Here is a 24,850-nt window from a genome sequence, read left to right as displayed (position 1 = left end):
AAGTTATGCCAGATTTAATCACGAGGAGGTATGAAAATATATATGTTTATGTTTTTAATATTTGTTGCTAATTGTTTTTATTTTTCTTTATACTATTTTTATCGCTATCTGTTTGTTATATATGTCAACTGCATGACGACAGACATGTACATCTGGCACGTCCCCCACTCGCGCCGCGTCGTTCGTGAAGACCCACACAAGGAAGGACGGCACTTACGTGAACGAACGTACACGGGTCCTATGCGTATGCTACCGATTTAATTTACTATTATTTTTAAATTATGTGTGATTTGTCATTATTCAATATCTGACTTTTTCATGTTGACGACGTACATGAGAGGATGACGCAGAGTTTATCCAGTGATCCAGCCGCCACGCAAAGCGTCTCCGCACACACGGTGCGTTGGGCACCGAACGACGCTTACGAACAGGCGGTTGGGAGGCCTGAGTATGCAGGGAGGGTTCGGCAGGTTGGCCCGAACATCACACCTGTTCGGGGGACATGTTTCTCATATAGGCCTCGGTCACAGGGGGGACCATCTCAGGGCACGTCTCGGGATTGGGCCGAACACGCTCGGAAGATGGAAGAGATCCAAGCGGAGCTACAGGCTGAGCGAGTGAGGAATGACCTGTTGGAGCAGCGCATGCAGCAGTTCAACGCCATGGAGCAGCGCATGCGACAGGTTGAGGTCTTCATGTCCTCCATGGGAGCATCAGCACCATGTCTTGGTACTACGTCTTCACCTGCACACGTAGGTAGTACGTCGTCTGTTAGTAGTGCATCTGCAGGTATTATTTATATTGTGTGTAAGACAAAATTAATTTCAATTTGTTTTAATTACCCCTTTAATTTTGCAAGTAATATTATATACTTTAATTGTCTATATTATTTGCAGGTAATTCGACAACGGTTGGTACGTTGTCGCCTGTTGGACGACGGCTGAGCCAGCACTCCATTGTCGCTACACCTTCGCCCGCTACACCATTCCTTGCGCAGCAATCGCCGATTTGCGAGAACACGCCTGGGACGGTACATTGTGATTCGCAGGGACACCCTTCAGATTTGTAGATATTTTGTGTAATTAATTTTTATGTGTAAATATTTGCGTAGTTAACGAATACGTTATTAACTATTGATTTGTGTAATATGATTTTGTGCTGTTTTTTGGGTAAAATCAATATTGCGTTATTTGTGGTCGGAAATAATAAAATTTGAAATAACGAAAATTTATTATACCAAATAATTTTAAATAACCAATAACAAAACTATTTTGAAAAAAAATTCCAAATTGGATTTTTTATTTAATTAAATCTTTTATTTAATTATTTAATCGTATTTTTAATTTAATTTAAAAATACAATTAAATAATTAAATTAAAAATTTATTTAAATGAAAAATTCAATTTGGAATTTTTTTTAAAAAAAATAACCAATTTGACACGTGTATGTGATACACGTGTCAAATTTGACACGTGTATTACAATACACGTGTCAAGCCTCTTTGACACGTGTATTTAGATACACGTGTCAAATTTGACACGTGTATCACATACACGTGTCAAATTGGTTTGACACGAATATTTAAAATACTCGTGTCAAACCAATTTGACATGTGTATCTCAATACACGTGTCAAATTGTGCACTTAATGTCGTGCACATTTGACACGCGTAACAGTGCACGTGTCTAAATGTTTGACACGTGTACAACACTGTACACGTGTCAAACTGCACGTGTCAACCTACTTCTATTTTTGTAGTGATATTACACTCAATAATAATTGGTTTAACTGAACCGAAATTGGTATAAATTTTTTATTTCAACAACCGACAACCGGTATTTAGTAGTGGCGGTATGTGGTTGCTAAGCGGTAATTGAATATTTTGCCCAACCCTAGCTCCTTCTATTGATATTACACTCAATAATAATTGTAGAAAACTATGTGGAAATATATGATGGAATAATAAGAGAGATACAGTAGTCTCTAGCCTGGCCCATTAATCAACATTCAACAAGACCCGTCTACACCCGGTTCAGCCGAGTAGGTCAATCGGGGTGGTCTCAACCAACCAGGCCAGCCAGCCCAATTCACAGACCAAAACTCAACCCTGTCCATCGATTTTATTTCGGCCCAGTTGCCCAAGCTTGTCATCAACAGTCCAAATTCGGTTCAGCCAATTCTCAAGCTATTTTTATTCTGGTTTATCCCATTTCAGGAAATTTCATTTTGGTTCAACCAATTTCTAGGCATTTTTAGCACGGTACTGCCCAATTCAGGCCAATTTAACCCGGTTCTACTCGGTTCAAGCCCTTTAGTTTGGTTTAACCTGGTTCAAGCCTTTTTCAGCCCAATTCAATCCGGTTCAGCCTTTTACAGCCATTTCAGGTGACTTTTCCTACAAAGTGTGTGCGTGTGTGTGTTTTTTTTAATATATTATTATTATTATTATTATTTTATTTTTTATTTTAAAATCTCATTTTTTAAACTCAATCTTACACCTTGCATTTGAGGAGAGATGTTAGAATATCTATATTCTCTATTATTATGCTTCCTTATAGGGTTTATTCCCTATCTTGATAGATTTACTTGTTTACGACTCATAGCTTGACTATAAATAGATGCTTCTGTGATACAATTCAATATACAAGATGTGGCGGGGCGTGGCATTACAGGCAGAATGTTTGGGCAGCGCAACTTCTACAAATCGAAATGTTTCTACATTGCAAGCTTGATTATGGGATTAGATTTTTAGAATGAGCTGCAGTAAAGGCTGGGAAATCACTGTCAATGTAGGTGGAGAGCGTGGCAGCACGTGGACGACCCAAACAGTGAGATCGTGGTGAGGTAGGCCAAGAAAATGTCACAACCATACATCTCTAGCCTTGCCCGGTTGGATATATTGTGAGGCTGAGGCAACAATTTTAAATGAGGCTTATATATATATATAATTTAATTTATTTATTATATTTTAATTTATAATTATTTTCCATGATTTTAAGATTTAACATTTTATTGCTAATAATAAATTTGTCTACAGATTTTTTTAGATTCAATTATACATATTTTTTTGTTTTTATTTTTAAAGCTTTTCATGATTAATGCATATTTCTAGCATACATTTATAATTAAAAATATTATAAATAAAAAGGTGACATAAAAGAATAACACTACAAAAAATACAGGATTTCCCGGCGCCCAAAATGCGTTGGGAAAGAACAAAAAAACGCTGGGATTTGTAGTCCCGGCGTTCAGATGTAACGATGGCATACACAGTGTCGGGGAAAGTCTGAGCCATCGTTTAAGCTGAGCGCTGGTGATTCCATTTGCAAAGTAGGCGTTTTCAGAAAACGCTTGCATCGTCTTCCTATACCGGCGTTCTCCGAAAACACAGGCAATGATGAGGCCGGCGACCTCCGAGAACGCCGGCCAGGAATAAGACGGCGTTCTCAAAGAACGCCGGCCTCATCTTGGCCGGCGTTCTCTGAGAACGCCGGTAAAACTACTTCATCGTTTAAAAAAAATCTCCAGCATCAGCTTTACCGGCGTCCTCTTGTAGACACCGGTTAGAGCTGGTGCCGGATTGTTTGTTTCGAAGAACAAAGAGGAACCAACATTAGAATGACAGCGTATAAAGCTTTTCATCTTCCAATACAAATCTGGTTTCTAGATTTGCTTTGTCTGCAACATTAATGGACAACTAGTTTCGAGAAGTGAAATTGTAATAAACTTAAAGAGAAACATAAATATTTATTAAGAAACCGATAATCTCGAGAAGCATTGAAATTGTCAAGGAAATGCAATAGAGTTACAGTTGTTGGCTTTGTGTATACAGAATCGCAAAACATTTTCTTCAATCAACTTTAATTCGCAGATTTTCAAGCCAAGTCTTTAATTTCTTCAATCCACTTCTTATGCCCCGATTTCTTGCCGAGCGCTTTCTCCCTTTTGGCAGTAAAGGCACCTGAGCAGGAGCAGAATGTCTCAAACCAAAAGCATATTACTTGAGCTCCCTTTTCGTCGACATCGAACCAAACCTTGGTATTGTTATAGCTGAAGTAAAAAAAAAAACTAAATTTATTGTCATGTACCCCATAATTTCCCAGTAACCAAACAAATCTTAAAAGAAAAAAATCAGTATATCAATGAGTATCTTACCAGTTCCACCATCACTGACAATCTCAGATTTGAATCTCGGGTAATCAATGGTCTGTTGGTTCAGCAAGAGCCTAAAATACAAAACCAACAAATTAAATTAAAATACGAATAGATGGGGAATGAAAGGAAAAGATGGAAGAGGGGAGAAGGAAGGATATGCCCGATTTTTCACCTATGGAAAGAAGAAATAGTATTCTTACCTAGCTGGCGAAACAACCATTTGATTGAAAAATGGCCTGAAGGTTATGGGAAAACCGCTCTAAATGAAGGAAGAGAAGCATTTTGAGTTGCGCAATTTGGGGAAAATTGGAATAGAGCGGGTGAATGAAATTTTCGCCCTTTTAGGCGCTACCGCCATAATTTTATTGGAATGTCTATTTTTTACCTCAATTATTTCAAAAATATCCTTATATTTCTAGGTGTAATTTATTCAAATTGAATAAAACCGAAACCCAATTCAATTTTTATACTATTTAAAGTCCCACGTCGCCGTACTCGATTGGCCACATCAAGTCATCAACCACAGCTTTTGCCCTTGTGAAAGCACTGAAAGTGAAAGGTTGACGTCTCATTATGACCACCACGTGGGTTCTGATAAACTGATGAGAGGATTCATTATTTTTGTTGGCCACATATATGTTTGTATTTAGTAATGCTTATAACAATTTTTTTTTTAAAAACGCATTTTAGTATATATATATATTTGAAAACTTAATTATAGGCAATATTTTTTAGTTAAAACTCTTAATTATAGTAATAAACTATTAAAAAGGTATTAATATCATTTAATTTTTTGATATTTGATTTTTTAAATAAGTTTTAATAAAATTCAAAATTTTAAATAATAGAATTAAATAATGTTAAAAATATTCATAAATAAAACACATTCTCCAACTTTAAAAGTTTTATTCTTGAGAATAATAATAATAATAATAATAATAATATTCAATTACGTTGTAATTATAAATTTTTTAGACCTTCTAACTGCATTGAGCAACAAAAATACAAATCAAAATTTAAAGGGATAGTAATCAATTTGGATCTCAATTGCCAATTCAATCATTTACAAAATACATTTGCTTGAACATTTAATGCTAATAATATGTAACTTGCAAATTAAAAGTAAAAAAAGATGTAAATTAAGCTACACAAGTCAAACATTCCAAATAAAATTGAAAACAAAAATTAAATTATAAAAAGATGGAAAGTCTTCAACATATTTTATTCAATTATTAACTCCTCTATTTATAAGTTTCTATTTTTTTTCCTCTCTATTTCCGTATTAAAATCATTTTCAAGTTTGAATTATTCTCTTTCTTTTACAATATATATATATATATAATTGTGTATGAGTATATAATTACAAAATATAGTTAATAAGTGTATACTTGCATCCATATGGATCCGGTTGAATGAAAATAATTGATGGATTGAAATATTAATTAAAAGGTTAACTTCACAAAAGCGTACTGAATTATCTGTCATTTTAACAGAAGGGTACCGAACTATCATTTCTCTTGAACCGATGTATTAAACAATCAAAAACCTTCACATAAAGGTATTTCGTTAAAATTTGCTATTAAATTTTGTCAAAATTTTCAAAATACTCATTCTGTTTTTTAAGAAAGAAAAAAGAAAAAAGAAAAAAGATGTTAGGATTTAAGTGTTGATTAGAATTTAATAGAATTTGCAAAAAAAAAAAAAAACACATTGGTATTTAAGGAATTTGGGTGGGATTTCACAGCAAATCCTAACAGAATACCCTTAAGTGAGGATTTTTGATAATTTAATACCTCGGTTCGAAAGAAATGATAGTTCGGTACCCTTCTGTCAAAATGGTGAATAGTTCAGTATTCTTCTATGAAATTAACCCTTAATTAAATTAAATTTATTTTAATATTTCAATTAGAATGACTTATCTCACTTGATTCAAAGACATGAAATAATAAGATTTAAATAAAAATAAAGAGAAAAATGTACAATTATTGAGTTGGGGCCTTGATTAAGGAGTATTTTATTAACATTTTACCATATTAAAGCCTTAAAATGATTTTTTGAGGCTTAATATTTTGTTTTAAAAATATATTTGTTGTATAATTATTAATTAATGGCCTTATTTAATTAAAAGCCTACAGTCTAAATCACTTTAAGACTCTAGTCGTCCATGTGTGTGATCATATTAGGGATTCCTTTGGTTTTATAATTGTATGTCCATTTATTTTTATTTATTGATATGTCCACACAAGAGGGGGGGTGAGGGATTTGAACTAGTGACATCTGATGTGCAAATTTTAATATTGTACTTGCAAGCGCACGAATCGTTTGCAATATAGTATGTGCAAGTGTGAGGTCGAATCCACAGGGAAATGGTCAAATATTGGTGTCTTGCTTCATTAACCTCATTTTAACCTAGTTCCAAAGGTTTGAGAATTGATTCAAGAACAAAAGATTAAATAAAAGAGATGGAATGAAATATGCAACTTAAAAGGAACTAAGGCTGAGGAATCCACCAAATCAAATCCTACAACTCACACTCTTAGTTCCCACTTGAACACCCAAAAAACATTAAGCTTAGGGTGTCATTCAAGTTTCTTAACCATAAACCCGAGAACCATTAAATGAATCCAACACATAGACAAATCACAAAGAGTACCAATTGAAATCAAAACATCCAATGTATCATTCAATCACAATGGATATCATCATTCAAACCGATAAAACAGTGTATTCGTTGGTTGAAACACATAAAATGTCCTCTTTCCACCACTAACCACATTCATTGCAAAAGATAAAGCTTTAAATGAATGGAACTTGAACAACTAATATGATATATCATTAAATGTGCAAGTGGTACAGCAAGATTGTGAGTGCCATCAATGGAAAGGTTTCATCCTCAACCCTAGTTGAGGTTACTAGCCTTCCATGACTAAGAACACCACAAGAAAATGATGAACTACCATGGAAATGAAAGAAAAGCTTTACAAAGAGAAAGTATCTGAAAATAAAACTACTGAAATACACTACAACATGCACGAAATTAAACCTATCTACTGATATTCTACTCTATTCTCCCTTCTTTACTCTCTCCAACAAGGAGGCATGGCTATGGCTTTTATAGAAGAGAGCTAGGGCTAGAAATGACTCATCTACCCTCCTCTAGGGTTCCTCTGCTACTAGAGACAAACGAAATCACGAAACCAGCGTGTTCTGCAGTGAAAACCAGAGGGAGGACTGCTTTTTGGCTTCTGATTGGGCGTTTTGGCGCGCTCTGCAAAAGCAGTTTCTGGGAAATTTCGATCGATCGACTTTTATTTCGATCGATCGACTTCGGGCAAAGTTTCGATCGATCGAATTTTAAGTTCGATTGATCGACTTTTCAGGCTCTCCGAATTTCCAGTCATTTCCTTATGAAATTTGCCATTCTTCTCTTATTGTCCTACAGAAACAGAAAACACAAAAACTAACCAAAACATTAGAAAATAACAAGGCTAAAGGTCTAACTAGTGTAAATCAAGGGGTCCAAATATACAATATTTGGCACTCATCAACATCCGCTTCATGAGATGTGGTCGCAGCCGATTGAGCTACCCCTTAAGGACATTCAATGTCCATTTAAATATATCGTCATAGCAACTTATTTTCATATACTAGTGCAGAGAATGATGGAAGAGGATATCAAGTATAGGTGTACAAGCGATGTGGTTATTAACTGGAAATAACCGACTACAATGGCTAACCGGAAAATTGAAAAATCAAAAAATTGAAAATAACCACAACCGGATAACTGGGTGTCTGATTGCGGTTATCGGTTATTGTATTCTAAAAAACCAGTTAATAACTGGGTAACCGGTTTTTATTATTATATATAATTATAATTTTATATATGTATTGCAAAAAGTGGAACTTCTATGTAACCCGTAGTGTTTTTTAAGATTATAAAGGAGGATGGCATCATGTCAATTTCCCATAAGATGACTGGTATTTTATATTTTGAAAACAGGCTTACGGCTTATCCAACTAACTTTACCTGTTTTGGTACATTGATTAGGTCTCTTGTGATAAGCAGGCTTACGGTTATTGAAATAGGAATAACCGGAGATCCCAATTGTGGTTGCGGTTATGAGCAAATAACTACAACCGTAACTAGTTGTCCGAAGATCCCAATTGTGGTTGCGGTTATAAGCAAATAACTACAACCGTAATCAGTTGTACACCTCTAATATCAAGAGATAGCACCAACAATAGATAATGATGAAACAACCAAGTCAGCAACATTCTTCAACTCAAAGCCTTGCAAACAGCGGCTAAGGGTGGACAAATTATCCGCTTACTGCCTACCGACCACTTACCGAACCGAACCGCCTACCAACTAATTTTGGTTCGGTAGTCGGTATAAAATTTTGTTCCAAAAGCCGGAACGACAACCAAACCGAACTGCATTTTAAGCGGCAACTGAATCGAACCAACATAAAATGAAACGATGTCGTTTTAATAAGAACGAAACGTTTGATCCTTTTTCTTTTTTTTTTTTCTTTTCTTTTCTTTTCTTTTTCTTTTCCTTTAAAAAATTCAAAACGACGTCGTTTCATTACCCATTTTTACCGAATGTTAATCGATTTAACCGACCGCCTATTAACCGCTTTACCGACTAAACTGATCGCCTATTACCGCTTAGCCGACTTAATCGAAATAAATTCACCGATTGCATTCTGACAAAAGTCGGTTAACCGACTACTGAACTAACGCCCACCCCTAACAGAGGTGAGGCCAGGATTTCAGTTCAGGAGGGTCAAGATTAAAAAAAAAAAAAAAATTGAATAAAAATTGATTTTTTTTTTTTTTTTTTTTTTTTTTTAAAAAAAAAAAAAAAAGAAGGAATGAAATAAATAAACAATTCAATAAAATTTAATTATTTTTTAAAATATATAAATGTAACTTAATTTTTTTTTGTCATGCTTAGCGTTAATTTATTCAGTTGTTCTCGACTAATTTTCATATTTTGAAATTGCTGTAAAATTTATTTATTCTTGATAGTCTTGAATATATAATTCACAATGTACGTAATCATACAATCATTCATCTATTGATTTTTATTTTTTGGATGAATTCTATTGATTTTTCATTCGGTTAAGTAAACAATTTTTAACAATTTTCATTGCTAAAATCAATCCATTTTCATCTTTATCATCTTTTCAGTACCCTATTCAATCCCTTTGAGTGTTGTGAATTATTTGAATATTGAATTAGCGATAATGTAAAAAAAAATTATTTATAAATCCATTTACTTCAATCGTTTATTCACTTGATATTTTTTCAATCTATCTATCATATATGAATTTATCTCACTAAAATAAAAATAAAGTTAATTTTGTCTTTATAAATGACTAAATGAGAACATTTTATGGCATTAATAACAGATGTTATGGTAATAATAACAAATTGAGTAGGAATAAAGCAAAAGATGAAGAGTTGTATAAAAAAACTTCTACAAAGAATTCTTTCAGCAGAAATGTGAATCTTGGTTGTCCGTTATTATATATGTTGCGAATTTTCAAAATTTTAACTACAGATATATATGCTGGTTTGGATTCTTTCAAGCTTTTCCAAATTGATTCACTTTTCGATATTAAAAATATACTGATTAATATGTGGATCAATAGTCAAATTGTCAAACAAAAAGTCCTGTTTTCTTCTCTCTTTGTCTATAGGTGCACTTCACACATGACGCTCACGCACTTACGAAGCATTTTGTCTTAAAAAAAAACGTAACTGACGAGTTTAATTGAAACGGGGAGTTTTGTATGTATCATAAAGACTAATGTTCAAACGACACCGTTTTCAACTATGTATTGTCTTCTAGGGTTGGCAATTTTTGACACGATCTGGGAACCCGACACGAACACGACACGGGAAAATAGGGTTAGGGTTTACTGTAATCGGGTTCGGGTCATAATCGGGTCAACCCGATTATGACCCGATTATAATCGTGTCTGGCGGGTCAACCCGCGGGTTGACCCGCCAGACACGAATGTGACCCGATTAGGTTTATAAAAATTAAAAAAAAAATAGTCTAACGGTAAGTTGTATAACCCGGCTAACCCGACTAACCCGAAAGAGCAAAAAGTGAGAAAATCTCAAAATCAGATGATATTCTGATTTCTGAAATGAGTGAAATCTGAAGTCAGTGAAGTGAGAATCAGAAACTAGAAAGTTCGAAACCGACGAAACGGTGGAACTGGAACCCTAGCCGGCCCGCACTCCGCACGCCCGACCGGCGCGACTGCCAAGTGCCAACCATCCGGCCTTTTCCGTTTTCCCCCTGTTTGGCTCTTTCTAGTTTCTACGCCAAACTTTTCACTGTTTTCAGTTCCAGAGTTCCTCAACTTCCTCCTCAAGGTATGGCCGTATGGGTGTTAGTTTGGTTTCGCTTAATTTATCCTGTGGATCTGATTTGTTCTTATTCTCTTTAACTTGAATTTCGTGGCATACTACACTGTAATGGATTCAAAAAATTTCACAGATACTTTTTGGATCTGGCAGCTGCTTATATGTTATTTATTGTTGCCGGAAATGCATAGTGTAATCTGGCCAAGACACCTGCTTTAGTACATTCATTGTAAATTTGTAATATTAAAAATAACCCCAACTTTTTTAGAGTAGCAGTGCTAAAAACTTTCAGAATTTGATGGAGCATGTGACTTGATTGTTAAAATGATATTATGTGTCTATCTGTCTGAGACTCTGAGTACACAGTACACACACATCTAGATCATTGCCATAGTTCTTCTTTATGTAGGGAAAGAAGCTCATGTATGTAGCTGCATGCAGCTCCTGCAAGTTTGAAAACAAAAAATAACATAAATTTATCTGGTTTTTTCTATAATGCAAAATTTAGCCTCAGAAACCCCCCAACACATACATAACTCAACAATGGAAACTGGAAAGAGAATTAAAATATATATATATGGAGAAAAAAAAATGTACGTTTAGGAGCCACTGCACAATGATTAGCCTTTTAAGTGTACGTTATTAGGGCAGCTTTCCTAACTCACTCCTTCTTTGTTAGGATTTTGACAAATTTTTATAAGATTTACAAATTTAATATGAAATAAATAAATAAAAAATAAAAAATATCAGGTAGACTAGATGGTATGCACTCTTCACATAGATATATGAGTCTGTGGCGCACTAACTATGACCTTGGTATTTGATGAAATTTTTGGCAGGTTTCAAGTCTCTTTGTACTTCTTTCGATCGCTAGCTTATAGACGGTCATCTATTGTATGACTTGTGTCCAATCATGAATCAAGATCAAGAGCAGCCTGAGCAGGTAAAATTATTAGCCTTTTAAGTTTCAAGTTGTCTTTGTGAGCTAGATTTTATATACTATCTAATTTGGATTGAAGAACTAATTTACTAATAATGATATTTGCAGATGAGTAATGAAGTACTTGGTGATGATGATATTGTTGGAGACTTTGAAGATGATGTGATTGAATTGACTACGAGAGAAAAAGAAAACGACTCTGTTTGTGTGGAGAAGGAGAAAGGGAAAAATTTGAAAAAAGGCCAGAAGCGTAGAAAGACTTCAGCCGTTTGGGATCATTTTGATGCCATTCATGGTAAGGAGGGTGAGAAGTTAAAGGCAAAATGCAAGTTGTGTGGTGCTGTGTACTTGGCTCCAAGTACTTATGGAACTGGAAATTTGAAGCGCCACATAGAAAATTGTCCGAGGAGAAGCACTCGTGATGTTGGGCAGATGCTCTTATCTAAAAGTCAGGGATCTCTGTCTGTAAGTAACTCTAAATTTTGTCCCAAAAAATTTAGAGAACTGTTGGTTGCTTTGGTTATTAAGCATGATTTTCCTTTTCGATTTGTTGAGTATGATGGTTGGAGAGAGATGATAAAATACTTGCATCCTGATGCACCTCTTATCTCTAGGAATACCCTTAAGGCTGATTTGAAAAATTTGCATATGAGGGAGAAGCAAAAAGTTAAAGTTATGTTGAATGGTTGTCCTGGTAGGATTTGTTTAACATCTGATTTGTGGACTTCTTTGACTACTGATGGATATATGTGTCTCACAGCACATTTTATTGACAAGAATTGGGTTTTAACTAAAAGGGTGTTAAACTTTTCATTCATGCCCCCACCACATAATGGTATATCTTTGTGTGAAAAGACGTATAATTTGTTAGAAGAGTGGGGGATTGAGACCAAGGTTTTCAGTATAACATTGGATAATGCTTCTTCTAATGATGTTTGTGTTGGTTTATTAAGAAATCAATTGAACATAAAAAAAGCCCTTGTTTGTGAAGGCGGGTTTTTTCACATTCGTTGTTGTGCACACATTCTTAATTGATAGTTCAAGATGGTTTGAAAGAGATTAATAGTGCACTTTAAAAGATCCGTGACAGTGTGAAGTATGTTAGAGGATCACAAATGAGAAAACAAAATTTCCTTTTGGATGTGAATAAAATGTCATTGGATAGTAGAAAGGGGCTAAAACAAGATGTGCCAACCAGATGGAATTCTACATATCTTATGCTTGAGACTGCTATTCATTATCGGAGTGCTTTTAGTTATTTAGAGATGATTTATTCAAACTATCAGCATTGCCCTACTGCACCTGAGTGGGAACAAGCTACTCATATATGTTGTTTTTTGGCTCATTTTTACCATGCTACATGTGAGTTTTCTGGTACCAAGTATCCCACAGCCAACCTCTACTTTTCTGTGATCTTTGACATTTATGTAACCTTGAAGGAAGAAGTTGAGAGCGAAGATGAATATAAGAGATTAATGTCAGCACAAATGCTCTCTAAATTTGAGAAATATTGGTCAGAATTTAGTGTAGTATTGGCTATTGCAGTTGCGTTGGATCCTCGTTACAAGCTTGAACTTGTAAATTTCTGTTATACGAGGCTTTATGGAGTTAATAATTGTAGAGAGTATTGTCATGTTCGTGACAAAATGATCTATCTTTTTTTGGAGTACGGTGGTTCCTCATCTACATCTTCAAGCGCCATATCTCTTGATACAAGAAATGTTAATTCCCAAGCATCCCAACCACAAGTCAAGGCTGTCAAGCGGACTTCCGCAACGATGAAGGTAAAATTATATGTTTATGTTGTGATTTATGTGTTATTGTTAGTAACTTAGAATATAATATATATACTTTTAACTACTTAGTAAATTATATTCACGTTATCTTTTTAATTGTAGGCGTTTTTTAATTCTGGCGGGAATAATGCTCATGCAAATAAGAGTCAATTAGAAATTTATTTCGATGAACCCAGACTGATAATTGCTGAGGATGGAGATTTTGACATTCTTTCCTATTGGAAAGGAAATGAATGTCGTTATCCTATTGTAGCTGCAATGGCTCGTGATATTTTGAGCATTCCTATTTCCATGGTTGCTTCAGAATCTACATTTAGTGTTGGTGGACGTGTAATTGATCAATATAGGAGTTTGCTCAAACCTGATATTGTTGAGGCACTAATATGCACTCGGGATTGGTTATTTGAAGAGGAAGGTAATATTTGTTATTTGTATATTTATTGTTTTCATTAACTTATATTATTATTTTTTATTACACTAATTCCTCTTATCTTTTGATGTAGAATTGACACAAATGAATGTTGAAGAGCTTGAAGAAGATATTTTGACTTTGAATCTCAATTCCAATGATGTTTCGGTTCCAAGTTCATCAGGAACAGCTTCTATTAATATTCCTTGACATGGGTTTTGTTTTGCCCTTACGAACTGAAACTGAATTATGTAACTTATGTCTTGCCCTTAGTAGTTAGTAGTTGTAAAAATTTTAGTTATGTTTAGTTAACTTAAGTTTAACTTGAGAGGAATAGCTTAACATTTTTCTTTTTGTATTCCTCTTAAATTTTAACAGAATATAGATAATTAAATATTAAATATTTGATAAAGAAGCTTAAATATGGTTGATGAACTTGATGGGGATATAACCGATTATTAACTCAGAATTGGCCCCCCTAGTTGGTAGATTCACTACCTAATATTAGTAAAAGAAAATGCAATTAAGTAGAGTAGGTTTCAAATTTTTTTCATTTTTTGGTAGTTGGTCACTTTCACAAGGCATGCAGAAATTTGGTAAGATAAATAAATATGACAACTTATGCGTTATAACTTATATTTTGTGTAAACCATATACTACAATTCTCGTAATACTCTAACACTATGGGTTGCTTGAAAAAAATTAATTAATTTGTTGGACAATTGAAGTAATGGAAATAATGTTGATTTAATTTGCACTTACCAAGAGCCAATGTAATTGTCAAAAATTACTGCAATTTAACCAACAAGATGAATTTACAAAAAAAAAAAAAAGAAAAAAAAAGAAGAAGAAATAAGATGGGACCAGTACGCCAATAAGTTGGTAACAAAGATGAGGAAAAGGTAAGAAGACTATTAAATCAATTAGAAAGATATGAAGAGGCGCCATATCAATTTCCAAATCTGATTATAATAGACTATTAATTAAAAAGTTTTGTTTTACACTTTTACTAGTTCTAAATTCTAATACCTTAAGAGTTGTGTTATTATTAATTAACCAACAGTTTTGCGATTTGCCGAATTTAATTGTTTAGCACTTTAGCTACCTCGGTTTTTATTTTTTATTTTTTATTTTTTGTTTTGTACCTTTTTGCTAACCAAATTTCAATTTAGGAAATTTTTAATCGGGTCGTGTCGGGTAAACGGGTGACACGTTTATTAGTCGTGTTTGTCGGGTCGTGTTTGGGTCGCGTGTCACAACCCGATTAATAATCGGGTCGGGTTCGGGTTGACACGTTTATATAATCGGGTCAGTCGGGTCGACCCGAACCCGACCCGTGAACCCGAATTGCCAACCCTATTGTCTTCTTCGTGATTGACCTAATTTCAAAAACTCTAAAACAGGAAAACTGAAATTTTTAGAGTTTGAGGATCGTTTGCTGCTTGCCATTGCCGGTAATGTCGATGCCCTCATGCCTCTGATGATGAGTGGTTGAGGGTGGGCATTTAGGATATCCAAATAAATATTGTTGGGAGTAAGGAAAGTATTTGGGGGTTGAGAGGGGTCACCCACTCTCTTTGAAATTTCAGGAAGGTGGGGATGAAGGTGGGCGCGCACGTTTTTCTATCAATATTCCCAATACTTTTAACATTGTTTTGTTCCAAACGTTGGTAAATTTCAAAATTATACCGGCGTTTTCTCAACAAATATTAAGAAAGCTCACAATGATATCTGTTGCAGCGTTTTGGGTTGGCCACTGCTAACAAAAACGCCGAAAAATCCTGTATTTTTTGTAGTGTAATGAAACCTGACGCATAACCTTATAATAAAATCATGTAACACTTTTAACCAGCATAAGCCAATTTTTTTAATAATTAGGAACTAATTAGTAACTAATTATACAAACAATATAATAAATTGGCATCCTTTCATAGTTCCATATGCTTAATTAATACAAGATTTTGTTGAAAAAAAAAATGTAATACTATTTTATAAAATCTCTTTTTTCAAAATAAGTGAAGTCACTAGTTTCCTCATTTTTATAAAAAATAAAAAATAACTAAAGTCACGACTAATTTTAAAAGTTTCTTGTGTGATTTTTTCGTGGCTCTCCAAATTAAAATGAAATAACTTTTAAAATTATTACTTGATCAAAATTTAATAATAATCGACCATAAATTTAATAAGAGAAATGGTAAAAAACATCCATTCATCCCCCTTTCATGCCCCCATTTTCATTAAAATCAATTTGTTTAATGAAAAGGGAGGAAGAGAGGGGGATGAAGGGTGCATGTGTAGCACCCCTCATTTAATAATAATTTTAAAATTCACGTATTTTTAAAGAATAAAAGAAAAACTTAATAGTCGCATCTAGCATTAATCCCAAAGCTGCATTAGAAAATGACTACAACCATTTAATGATTACAAAAAAGAAGTGCCATCAGGCTCTCCACGTACAGGAAAACAAAGTGAAGGCCCTTTACTTTTTGAGTCATCGATATGGGACCGAAATTGGCAATCTGTGAGTCCCGCATCACTAGATCATGGCCCCGTTAAAAATTTCTCTTCCCCTCCCTATCTTTTATTTTCACTTTTTTTTTTTTTTTTTAAAAAAAAAAAAAAAAAAAAAAAAATCAAATTAAAAACATTTCTATTTTTTTTTTTTTTTTTTTATATTATATCAACACTTTTTTCTTTTTTTTTTTTTTAATTTTTTTTTATTTCAATCACATATTTCAATCATTCAAAAAAAAAAATTTAAAAGGAGAGGAGGAAGATTTTCAAACGGGGCCATATATCTCCGGGGAGAGATCGAGATGGGTCCCAAATTGGCGATCCCAAAAAATGATTAGTTAGCCATGCTTTTGTTATGTAAAAGATACATGATCAAACTTTAATCATATAGTGGTATTAATTGGCTTTGTGTGTTGTGTATAGTTTTCATGTTTAATGTTTAGTAATTTTTGTAGCTATATATTTGATTAATCTCTAATGAGTTATACTCATATTGTGAATTGCCCAATATTAATGTTTGGTTCATGACATGTTGTCATGCACTGCGATGATCCATTATATATATATATATATAAAATTTGGAACGTCACACCTTGCACTCCAAACTAAAACATCATACTCTCTTGCGGCTTCTCCGCGCGCAACTCGATCGATCTATTCCATCACCAGATAGTCGAATTTGGATTGGAGACATCAAACAATTACAGAACAACGCATCAGTGACCTCCACAACCGCTCAACCACCACCCTCCATCACTGTAACCTTACCTCACAGCACGCCTCTCTTGCTCCGAGTTCACCTAATTATATGTATCCCCACGGGTCACTACTGGTAAAAAATTCATCTGGCTATACTTCTATGGTTCTACCTAGCTACATACCAAAACTTTGGGCGCTCTAAAGCCCTCTTCTCAAACCTGGAAATTTTATAAGAAATGTATTCATGCCGTATACACCGGGCATCACAACCTTGTGATTTTCAAACCTTGAAATTATTTTTGTTGTGCAATTAATTTGAATGTTGAAACTCTTAACATGGATTATTAAAGAGGGTGTTCATAAACAATGTGTGGAAATCAAATTTCAACAACATTAAAGTTTGGGTTTTGTTTTTTACTATATTGATGCTGATGAGTGATGGGCAACTGAATGATTGGTTCTCCCTTTCTGTCTCTCCTCTATCTGTGCGTGTGTGCATGCATGTCTCAGATGTTTGTGTTACTGCCTATACATAATCGTTCTTTTCCTTTACTGTTCTTCCCATTCTGTTTTCTTATTTGGTATAACAGATATGACTACTAGCTTTGAAGACTTCTATTCCACTTAGTCCTAGTAAGCAATTGGTTGGCCTGTAACAGACTGTTATTGGTTTGTTCAAGTTGAAAATCTGCAATGTCAGGCTTTTGAGTTCTATATCTAGTGTCAATGGAATTTGTCTTGGAAGTATTGGTACTAGTAATCTGTTTATGGCCTTCTATTCCCATTTTTTTTTTTTTTTTTTTTTTTTTTTTTTTTTTTTTTTAAATCAACATATATGGAAGTATTTCGTGGAACTTATCAATTATTTGATTACTGCAAGAATAGATGAAGTTTCGCACAAATTTGTTGAGAATGCTCCACTTTTCCGCAAACCGGGCCAATTATTGGCCCGTTTATTCGCAACCTCTGCCGTCAACTTTGGGTATAATAATATGCTTTTCTTCCATTATTATTTTTTAGTAGATTTGTGCATCTCTTATACACAAGGAGATGGGTAAAAGAATAAAAAATAAATATTTATCTTACTATTTTTATCCTCATATCATGAAGAAGATATTAGGAGTAGATCCAATTAATCTTTGGGTATAATAACAGACCAAAGCCAATCTTACACGTGCGCCATATAGTCTTGTCAGTTTTACCACATATTAAGGGTGAAGCATACCCACTTGATCTATCGATCCATCTTATGGATGACTACGAAAAAATTAAAGGGATAACTTCACAAAAGGGTATCGAATTATACCGCGTTTTGATAGAAGGGTATTGAATTATTATTTCTCTCGAACTCGAGGTTTTAACTATCAAAATGAGTTTCAGAAGGGCATTCCGTCTGGTTTCGGCGTTAAATCCTCATGGAAGTGGAGTCACATGACTTAATGTCATTGTTCCATTTTGCCCCTCACTTTCATGCATGTAAACTTGCCATGTGATATCTCCACCCGGTGCCAATGATCCCCTTTCTTCTCCTCTTCCCTCTCCACTTACTCTCGGTACCCTGTTCTCCACTTCAATCTTTAGCTCCTCCTCTTTCAACCTCGACACGTCCAGCATGATAACGTGACCTTCTGGTGTCTCCTTCCAGTCAAACTTGTTGCCCCTGTGGAGCCAAAATGGGATATTTTCCAACACTCGGAACAGGTCTGCCCAGAATTTAGCCAACATACTCCCTACACAATCTATGAGTGGCAGCAAAGACCTGTTTGAGAACCCAATATTAAGAAAGAGTAGGAGAAACAAAGTGAGGACAGCTTCTTGTGCTTGTTCTCTCATTTCTCTCTCTTTTTTGTATTAGAGGTTTCGGTAAGTGGAAGAAAGCTGATATTGCGGTGTTGAGCTTGAGCGTTGTAGGCTTGTAGCGTGCTCTGTGATTCTCACTTGTGAAGAGCGAGGGGGTGCTACGCTAGCTGTTTATATAGGGAAAGGGAAAAGTAAAAGTCGTGGTGGAATTTGGAGAGCTCCAACCAAAAAGGCTTCTTGGGGTACAAAACCATGTCAAATTGGAAACTCAGAATTTGGAAGCCACATCTGGTGAGGATTACCAGTAATATCACATTGATTGCTCAACATTGAATGACTTTTTAATTAGCTTTGATCTGAAATTTGAAGTTCATGTATTCTTACAGGAAACTGTTTGAGTGGGTCACATGCAAAGTGGAAGTCACGTGACTCATGAAACAATTTCCTATGTTTTAGCTTCACAAAACAGAGTGTTTAAGCCAATGGGGTTCTGCTCATGAAAAAGCCACTTAATCAGAGGCATGGGCTTCGCATTCGGGGAAGAAGAAGATTTACAATGCTTCTTGCAAGAGATATTTTGGATTTGGCCGTGAGATTGACTAGGAAACCTCTAACAAGCTTAGGCTTGTCCTATCAAGCTTGAAGGCCTGTCTTCACATTCTCTATCCCACAGCACTCCTCCAGGCTCGCCTTCCATGTGTCGGCTATTTCCTTGGCTCACTCCTTCACGCTCGGCGTCACCAGCAGCCTCGACTTCCCGATCATCAAATCCACCACCACCGGTATCAGCGACTTCAACACCAGAACGCAGGCCCAGCCCAAATCATTCACTCTATCACTCTTCTCCACCCTCTTGTCCACCGGAAACACCTCCAATATCGATTCAAGCACGAACCTTCATGGATCCACGCACTCGGCCAGAGCCAGAGGCATCTAAGCCGTCAATACGTCTAACTCTTTCTTCTTCCCAATGATGAACCTCTAAAACCCAAGAGCGTCCATTTTCAAGCAAAACGAATTCAGACTCAGCAGTAAGCCCTCGCCGTTGTCGACCTCTCCGTTCTCATCCTCTTGGGATGCCCTACGGAGAGCCGTGAGTGCAGCCTCCGTTTTTGCCTCCACTTTCTCCAGTACGATCTCGACGCTGCATTGGATGGTGACCTCGCACTTCTCTAGATCGTTGAGGAAGGCCTTGGTCTGGTGGTCTAGGGTTTGGATTTTGTTCCTGAGGGCCTCGGACTTCTTCAGGATGTTTTGCTGCAAAGACAAGAAGTGGTCCGAGAGCTCCCTCCAGAGGAGCGAGCATGTAGCTTGTCATCGGCACCACGCGGCATTGTCCCTTCACAAAACCAGTTTCATCTGCCGGTCTCCTCCTAGCTGGTTCGTCTCTCTTCCACTCCTCAAAGGACTGTTCAGAGCTTCTCTCCGAGTTGATGATGACGACTACAATCTGCATGTGTGAGTGGGAGTGGTCCAGCTTGAGGAGTTGTGTTTACATGCATGAAAGTGAGGGGAAAAACGGACAAATGACATTAAAAAAGTCATGTGACTCCACTTCTGTGAGGATTTAACGCTGAAACCAGACGGAATGCCCTTCTGGGACTCATTTTGATAGTTAAAACCCAGAGTTCAAGAGAAATGATAATTTAGTACGCTTATGTCAAAATGCGGTATAGTTTAATATCTTTTTGTGAAGTTATTTCAAAATTAAAATTATGTTGCTATCGGACAAGAAGTACGTATGGCATGGCATTGGTAAACTGTGTTTTTTATTTCCATTGACTGATGGGACAGGAGAGTACATGCCAGCAATTTATCTGTATCTTAATTACCCCAATGACCATCTGTCCATGGGATTAATTCTCTACCTCGAGTGGCTTAAGATTATGGGAATTATGGGAATTCAGCAATTAGAAGCTAGGTGCATATATATTGTTAGGGAAATATTTGTCCCCACTTTGGAGTGGGCCAGGTTGGCCTCATTCATGGGATTTCAAACCCCGGAAATGTTTAGTCCCCGGACAGTAACCTTGGTCGCAGGAAGCCTTCAATATTTATGAGACCAGTCAAATCAAGTCAGAGAAGATATCAGACGTCTCCATTGGGCCTTGTGCTTGACAGGGGCAAAATGGACATATAGCACGTAGGGATATAAAAGGGAGTACAAAAAATCATTTGGGCAGAATATATTATTCTCTCGAGCCCTCACTCCCTCTCTTTCTCTCTTCTCCTTACAAACACTTGACTGACTTGATCGTTGGAGGAGGCTCCGCCGGCCAACCCCCGACGGGTCTTTCCTGTTTTGCAGGTCAAGGTGCGGTTGAAAGGACGTCTCTGATGATGCCACGTCACCGAACCAAAAATGTCATCAACAATTATTGGCGCCGTCTGTGGGAACGACGTGGTCATTTATACAAAGACAAAAACTCAGAATGGTGACTGATGGTAAGAGACCTCCTTCATTAAGAGAGGGCGAGTGGAGCAGATCTGGATTCACATGTGATAGATCTGAACTCAAGAGCAACGTATCTGTACTTGCATGTTGTGGTTTTATGAAAATCTAAGCTAGTGTGGCCTCCTGTTAGCAACCATACCCAAAGCAAAGTCGACTTTCGCCAAGTATAAGTATGTGTAGCCACGGGCTTGAAAACCTAGATTTTTTAGCATCAGCTGACGATCGACCACATATGATGAAAGATGAGTCTTCTATTTTTCATTATGGTTTGGATGTAGAAATTTATATTTGAATTTTTGATAACCTTTGTAGAAAGAAACAACTTCTGGGAAAGGGATGAGAAACTCTCTTTAATTCACATGAATTTTGTACCGGGTGCCATTGATGTTTAGCTCCGCATGTGTAAAAGGAAAAACACTTTGTATTTTATTTATTTGTCTTAAAACTGACCTGGTCAGGAAACATAAGGTTGAGAAATTGAAAGAAAGTCGTGAGAAGCATGTAGGCTTGACTTTATTGGCTTTTCTGACATTACAATTAATTGTGATTAGAAACTAATGAGGATGAAATTCCTGTATTACCCTTGTTGTTACTTGATTTCATGGGTTTTGCTGTTCAGTATTACTGAGAAAGGAAAAATCGTGGAGAAGAGTGGGTCTTGCTTTATTGGTTTTTATGGGAGATGATGTTTTTTTGACAAACATCATTTATTGCGACTGAAAGGAGATGGGCTATGAGGCAACGTTTCACTCCGGACATTTCAAATAGGACTGAGCACTTTCCACAGTAGCAAGGAGCGGGCTGTCAGAAATTGTACGTTTCCTTTGACCAAAGAGCTTGTTGCATCATACTAGAAAACAGTTTATGCCTCCCGATGGCTTAGATTAATCGGGGAACCAAGGGCCATCCATCAAGCGGTCTAGAAAGGTTGAGGAGAGACCGTGTTTCGGAGAAAGAAGTGTCCCTCATGTCAAGATCGAACAAGCAGTCTCTGCCCAAACTCACACGAGCGAAAATAACGACCTCCTCGGTGAAGTTGGGGAAGAGAAAGATCTTTGAGACCCCGGACTCCAAAGATAGTTACGTATGAGCAGCTGTTAAAGGCTTGGGGTTGAGTATCCAAAAGGAATTAGCCAAAGCTGTGCACTCTGCTGCCTTTGGCCGAGGAGGTCACTGAACGAGCCAAGCACCGATACAGCGTATGCGGATTGGTAGGTACTGTTGGCGGTGAAAGTCGTGTGTTTGGGCAAACATGGTAGAGGTAAGTTGCAGCAGCTTTGGTTTGGGTTCAGCCAAGCAAGGTGGGTCGATCTGGATTGAGATTAAGGCCAACCACCTCTAGAATGAACAAGTTGCATGAACATGCAGAGGTCAAGATAATATGTGGTTCATGAAAGAAAAACAAAGCACAAAGTGAGTGTTAGATAGTCCGAGATCGTGTCCGAGATCGTGTCCGGGGTCCGAAGGCCATAATTATTATAATACTCTCCGAACCTGTATCAGATTGATGATTTTGTATGAGCCTGTCTAGATGTGGCTTTCATGAAAATTATTAAAGAAGAATAAAAGGCTGAGAAGTGGCCGTGTTTTAGATTAAGAGAAAAATATTTCCTCTTTAGAACTACCGATGACGGAAGTACGATGATAGAAAGGTGGGACCTTGATGACCTTGACGAGAATAAAGAGCAAGAATTGGAGAGCCGAGGCCTCCTTCCCCGACGTTATCCAGAAAGGTTTTCAAGTATGGAGAGATTAGCTCAGCTCGATGTACTCCATGACAGTAGAGCCTGAAGTTTGGATTTCTATCCCTCAAGCTTTGGGATCTTCAGATAGAGACGTCACCTCCATGCACAATCGGAATTGCCGAAGATTTGAGTCGTGGTGTACAGTCAAAGTATGCCCCCGGCATGGGTTGGAAGACGACGACCTGAGGGAGTTTTCGGGAACGTTTCCGAGATTACGTCTGGGGTTCGAGGCCACAGTTATTATAAAATTTTCAGGATTTGTATCAGGTTGAGGTCGAGATTATCCTAGGTTGTGGCAACTCACCATAGAGTGATACAGAGTAACGCTGAACGTGGACAGCCTAGTCGGAGGCAGCCTGGACTTAAAGACAACACTGGGCCCACTCCCGTGAACAAGGATTTACCTAGGGGCTTCAGTCGAGTGGACTCTTGTTCAGTCCGAAGACGTTAATAGCTGTGACAGATCTGGTTAGGGTAAGTCCGAAAATGAGAGATTATCATGAGGAGGTCGGATTACAGGATGCTATTTGTGGGTCTATGTTAAGGGCATTGCCCAAGGAAGGGAGAGTACAAAGCTCTTTGTAAGGAAGATCAGTCCGAGGGGGGTTGTGAATTGACGAGGGATGTCATAAGAAGGGGAAGCAGTCCATGCACATCAGAATTGTCTGAGTTCACAGTATCACAGTGCGGGAAAGGTAGATGGAGAGATGAGCTACGAAGCAATATTTCCCCCGAACACGTTCCGGGGATCAGTAGAGCAGCAGATGGCTGACCTGCGAAGGTTCGAGTGATAGAGCTCCGATACAGGTCCCATGCACGAGAGAAAAGATTAAATTTCAGAAGAAAGGAGGGTGCATCGGCACTTCAATCTCATATACAAAGAAGGTGAACTGGCTAGAGTCCCCGGACTTGTGGAGGTATCGTCAGATTCCGGTGAAGGGCTTGCATGCAGAAGTTCGGGCCATGCAGAAACGAGCCATGCAGTGGAAACTCGTGTCTACAACAGATTGTGCACGTTCTTCATCTGCTGCATGATGAGAGTTAGGAAGGAAAGGCAGAACAGTAGCCATGCTAGTGGTCCCCGAACAGGTTAGACCGCAAAATGGAAGGAGACTAAAGTTTGCGAGGACGCAATAGCATACGTGCGCAACTGGTTTCAGAGGATCGGCGGTTTCGGGCACAAAGAGGCTAGGTCTGGGGAGAACGGACCTGTCAGGCATTTTTGGGCCTTGGCAAGGTTGACGACAGAGCTCAACTGTTTGTTCCGAGGTCTAGGATCCCCTACAAAGTTTAGAGGTAATTATGGGGCAAGCCGGGAGTCCCATCTGAGCTCACTTTCGAATTTCATTGAAAAGGAGAAATAGTTATGGAGCTATTTTCCATCCCGAACACATACAGTAGCAGGATGGCAACCTATCAGAGTTCGGGCTCAAAGATCCAAATGGATGGGAGGCTAAGTGCGCTCTTCAGAGGCCGGAAAGGCCGAGATAAGTCCACTTTTCTCCTCTCATTTCATTTTATTAAATATTTAAAATCGAAATGGTTTCTCTGACGGTTAACAATGGCCAATGAATAATTGTGCCCTTTTACCTAGTGCTTCAAAGCACAAATGTGGAGAATTTTAATAATTTTGTAATTCCAGTAAAAAGGGTTAGATATGCTCCTTTACAAATAACCTAGAATTTATTTGCAAAAAATAAAGAGCTATGGTAGCTCCAAACTTTGAGCAACAGAGGCTACTTCCCTGGAACCGAATGTAAGGAGCAGGTCTTTGAGCTCATGCTATTTTGTCTCCTGCTTGGATTTATTAATCTTTTTCTATAGCCTTTTTGCAGAAGCTTTGTTTTTATTGTACAAACAAATAAAGTGAAAATGAAAGCTCTCGATGTTACATTCCGAGAGCATTGTTTGAGGGCAAGAGCTGGATTAATTTCTGATGACATTCCCGGA

At 36.9% G+C, this 24,850-nt stretch overlaps 1 long non-coding RNA gene across 1 annotated transcript; it reads right to left on the bottom strand.

Moving 5' to 3' along the window:
* Positions 1-3,762: 3,762 nt before the first annotated feature.
* LOC133859950 (uncharacterized) lies at positions 3,763-4,512 on the bottom strand. Its single transcript, XR_009898831.1, has 3 exons — positions 4,356-4,512; positions 4,156-4,226; positions 3,763-4,050 (listed from the first exon to the last, which is right to left on the bottom strand). It is a non-coding gene; the product is annotated as an uncharacterized LOC133859950 (long non-coding RNA).
* Positions 4,513-24,850: the final 20,338 nt, after the last annotated feature.

The sequence above is a fragment of the Alnus glutinosa genome, chromosome 2 (genome assembly GCF_958979055.1).
Source record: "Alnus glutinosa chromosome 2, dhAlnGlut1.1, whole genome shotgun sequence".
NCBI lineage: Eukaryota > Viridiplantae > Streptophyta > Magnoliopsida > Fagales > Betulaceae > Alnus > Alnus glutinosa.
The sequence above is the reverse complement of the archived record's forward strand: the minus strand, read 5'-3'. Positions and strand labels throughout refer to the sequence as shown.